We start from the raw sequence: 4,650 nt of genomic DNA on the forward strand, positions 1-4,650 counted from the left end.
GCAGAAATAGAGAAACCTCAAAAACACTACAACAAGGGCAAAGACTGAAACAATAAAAAAGTCCTTGCTAAAATAAAATGTACTTGCACCAAGAAAAGCCCATGAACAGATTGTTTCACTGGTGAATTAACACCAATAATATTTAAGCAGCCTTATTCACAATTTCCAAAAGTTCTAAGTAATGCACATGTCAAAAAAACTACTGAAAAGAATTTTTAAAATGTGGTATACATATATAATGGACTAATAGTAATACATAAAAGGGAATTGAGTCCTGATACATATTACAATATGGATGAACCTTGAAGACAACATATTAAATGAAATAAATCAAACAAAAAAGGACAAATATTGCATGCTCTTACTGATTTGAAATAAACTCCTAGATAGTCTCTTGTATTCTCATGTTACCTTTCCTAGCACACAACAACCTATAAGTAATTAAATACAAATAAGATCCAGTATCTTGATTTCCTCTGCTTGGGTAGATCATTTACCTTATTGCATATGAATGTAGATGCTGGTTTCCTTATTAGAGATGCTGTGGGTTCACAGAACAATCATGTGAGAAATACAAGATTCCTATATACCAAAGATTATTAAACCCTTGTGTTGGTATGGCACATTTGTTACAATAGATGATAGCATGTTTTTAATAATTGTACTATAGCTATAGTACCTGGTTTGACTTAGATAAATAAAGTCAAACTGCATTCTAAATTAGTTTATTAAACACCTTGTAGTATGATTTACCTTTATTTCACATCCATAAAAAATGGATTCTTTCAGATTTTCAAAATTTTGTGCTTTGGATGAGTATATATCCCTATATCCTTGTGGCTTTTACTTGTATATCCTGGATTAATAATGAGGTTTTCTCAATAGTTTTTGACTATTGTATTTCATTTCAGTAGTCCCATTAAATCATTTCATTTTATTTTTTTAATTTGAGTGAATCCAGGGTTTACTCATTGATTTTCAGAAGCTCTTTATGTAATTTGTATGCACATCCTAATACAGTTGCAAATATGACAAAAATATTGCCCCCTCTCTGAACTGGATTCTTACCCTCTTAAACTTTAGTTTTGTTTCGTTTTGTTTTTTTGCATGAGCAGGCACCTGAAATCAAACCCGGGTCTCAGGCATGGCAGATGAGAATTCTACCTACTGAGCCACCATGGGCTGCCCTCATCCTCTTAAATTTAACATTTGTGAACATTTATCATTAGCAACAGTATGGCCATACATAGCAGAATTTCAATTCTAGGACAGACCCAATAAGAAACTAATGAAAATCAGTGACTTCCCTTGGATTCACAAGGGAATTTTGGTTTTGGGACAAATGACCACGCCAATTTATAGAAGGACATAAAAATACAGAGGATTATACCTGATAATTGATTATCTGGAACAGGAGTTAAGAAGCCAAAAACTTGTTGGAATATCTACATGGTAATTTTATAAAATTGCTGAAGCTGAATGTGGGATAACTAGTGACAGAAGATGATATTTTTGATGTTTCTACCACTACTCTGGGCATTAGACCCAGGAACCTGATCATGATATCACAGTGAATATTTAAGAACCATTGTGAAATACACCCATCTCCTTCACTATTATCAAGTTCTGCTTCTGAAAAAAAAAAAAACAAAATAAAGACATAATAATTACTTTACTAGAAATTTATTACACATAGTGAAATGATCTTAGCTCATTTCCAATAACCATCCTGTTTTATTTAAGTCATTATAAAATCTAAACACCAGTGAATATTGAGATTCAAAGATGAAATTATGGCATGCTTTCCTCTTCTGCTCATAACATTAATCAACAGAACTTCAGTTTAGTAATGGAAGATTTTCCTGGTGATATCTGCTAGATACAGGTTCTTCCTTACATGTTCTTAGGAACCACAAAATCTGGAGTTAAAAACAAGAAAATTATAGTATTTGCATCATCTTTTATAAACAGATATAGCTACTGCTAAATACAGCCAACTTCCTAGAGAGATCACCATAAATGTCATCGTAAAGGTCAAACATAGCAGTTATTACCTAATACATCATGATTAGATTTGTTTTAACTTTTCAGAGCTGCTGTGACATTATGAAAAAATGGGTTGGTTTAAAAACAAGAATTTATTGGCCCACAATTTTAGGTGTCATGGGAACCAAACCAAGGGGATCATCATGGCTATGCTTCCTCTCAAAGATCCTAGTACTCTTGTGCTAGCTCACTGCAATTCCTGGGTCTCCTTGGCTTAACTCTGCATCCCAACCCATGGCCACCTACATTGTATCTTTGTGTCTGCTCTTATGATTTCTTCTGAATACCACATCTTTTTAATGGAATCTAGTAGTATGGTTAGAGACTCATACTCATTCATTCAGATACACCCAAAAGACTCCAGAGCATTCCTCAATTTAATCTATTAAAATTGCAATTTACAAACGAATTTGTAAGCACAGAAGCATAGTTTTTGATAAAGGATATATCTTTTGTTGGGGTGCATGAATCAATCTACTGCAGTTTGACCCCCAGACACCAAAATGCATGTTTTTTCCACATACAAAATACATTCACCACCTTCTAACAGCAAATCCTTAAGCACTTGACTAACAATTCTGAGTCAAAGACTCATCAAAATCAATTATGGGTGTGGTAGGTCCTGGGGCAAAATACCTCTCCTTGTGTGACGCTCTGAAACCTCAAAACCTAGTAAACAAATCATTTGCCTCCAAAATATAATAGTGAGGCAGGCTTAGAATAGACATTTTCTTCACAGATTGAAGATAGTAGAAGGAAATTACGGGTCCCTGGTATCAAACAACTCTGAAATCCAGTAGCAAAAATTCCATTAGATTCTAAGGTCTGAAAATCATCTGTCAACAAGTGGGGGGTTTCCTGGGCCTGCAGGAATGGAAGGCTCAGCCTGACTGGGAATTGCTTAGTGAACACGCGCTCCCTGAAACTCGGGGCACAGGCAGCACTTCCGAAGGAATCAGGTTGGCAGTCCAGGATCTCTCAAAACTAGGATCATGGGCCCCACACCTTCTGGGAACCAGGACCTTTTTACAGTTCTGTTGAGACATTTTTACAAGCCATTAAAAAGTATACAATCAATTGCTCACAGTATCATCCATAATTGTCACCATTATGGGGATTTTGAATATTTTTATTAATCCAGAACCAAAATAACAATAAACAATAAAACCTAAATCCTTCCAAACCACTTATCCTCCCATTGTTGACTCATAATATTGGTATAATAAATTTGTTACTGTTTATGAAAGAATACAGTAATAGTTGAAACTATTACTGTTAACTATAGTCCACAGTTTGCAACAGCTGTTTTTCCCAAATTCGCCTCTATCTTATTTTACATTTGTTCATGCAAGAGCTTATTTAATACTTTCAACAACCACTTATTTCATCTAGTTTCCAAATAACACATTCATCAATTACTTTATGGCCTTCAAAAGAAACTCCTAGATCTCTATATTCCTACCATATTTTTACCATTAAGTACGTGTTCTCTAAGAAGACAAAGTACTTCTCTACATCTCTGAATTATCTCTCTCCCCTCACAGGAAATGACCTTAATATCCATATCTCCATAGACATCTGCGTCAATGAAGTCTAGGCTTTTCCTCCCAAGCACCTCAAAAGTCATCCCGCTTCGAATCGTTACCAATTTCATCGCCTCTTCCACATATTAGGTGTTTAACAGCAGCACTTCACTCCTGGTATGGAAACCTGTCTTTAATTTCCAGAGACTGCATGACAAATACCACGAAATTAGTCAACACAATCAAGTTTTTACTTACACATGGGCTGAACGGCGCTGCGTGGGGGGACGGGGCAGGGGGCGCGAGGGGGTCGGCCTGACTGACAGGCGAGACCCGGGACGGCCCCCACCTTCCGAGGGGCGGGGCTTACACTCAGCACGAGGCGGCGGCGCCGACGGTTAGAAGTTTCCCCACCCGAGCCTAACGGCTGCGCGCGGACCACCCGGCGGGACTACACCTCACGCTGAGGGCCTGCGGCGGCGAGAGACCCGCGCGGGGCAGCCGACAAAACTGCAGCCAGCGAGCCTTAAAGGGGGGCAGAGCCTGCTGGTCTCCGCGCCGGGAAACTTCTCAAAGTCGAAGCCGCAGCCGCCTCGTGCTGAGTGCAAGTCCCGCCCCGCCCCTCGGCAGGTGGGGCTCGTCCTGGGCGCTCGCGTGTCAGTCAGACCGACCCCCTCGTGGGCCATTCCCCACCGCCCCCCGGCGCGGAGACCAAGAGGTTCTGCCCCCTGCGCCACACCGACGTCACGGCCCGGCTCCTCTGCTCCCCGGAGACTCACACGCAGGAATCCGGGCTGCAGAGCAGCTAGCCGGCCTCAGGCGCCCGCCGCACGCGCCCCTTTAAGGGCGTCTCCTCGCCGCGTGGGGCGGGGCGGGGCAGGGCCCGCGAGGGCTTCGGTTTGATGGACACTGGAGCAACCAGGACGGCCCCGCCTTCCTAGGGGGGGACTTGCACTCAGCAGGAGGCGGCGGCCACGACTGCCAGAAGTTACCCCGCAGGAATCCAAAGGCTCCTCACCGGCTGCGCCAGCCCCGGCCCTCCACCCACCGCGATGGCTGCGGGGCCGCCCCCAGTCACAGT

The 4,650-nt window shown here is 41.5% G+C and overlaps 1 long non-coding RNA gene across 3 annotated transcripts; it reads right to left on the reverse strand.

The window, feature by feature from the left end:
- Nucleotides 1–1,667: 1,667 nt before the first annotated feature.
- LOC143651693 (uncharacterized) lies at nucleotides 1,668–4,408 on the reverse strand. Of its 3 annotated transcripts, none has more exons than XR_013160143.1 (3): nucleotides 4,349–4,408; nucleotides 3,692–3,776; nucleotides 1,668–1,919 (listed from the first exon to the last, which is right to left on the reverse strand). It is a non-coding gene; the product is annotated as an uncharacterized LOC143651693 (long non-coding RNA). The 3 variants fall into 3 exon arrangements; XR_013160145.1 differs by having other exon boundaries at nucleotides 3,662–3,776; XR_013160144.1 differs by having other exon boundaries at nucleotides 3,599–3,776.
- Nucleotides 4,409–4,650: the final 242 nt, after the last annotated feature.

This window comes from Tamandua tetradactyla, chromosome 12 (assembly GCF_023851605.1).
Source record: "Tamandua tetradactyla isolate mTamTet1 chromosome 12, mTamTet1.pri, whole genome shotgun sequence".
NCBI classification, from domain to species: domain Eukaryota; kingdom Metazoa; phylum Chordata; class Mammalia; order Pilosa; family Myrmecophagidae; genus Tamandua; species Tamandua tetradactyla.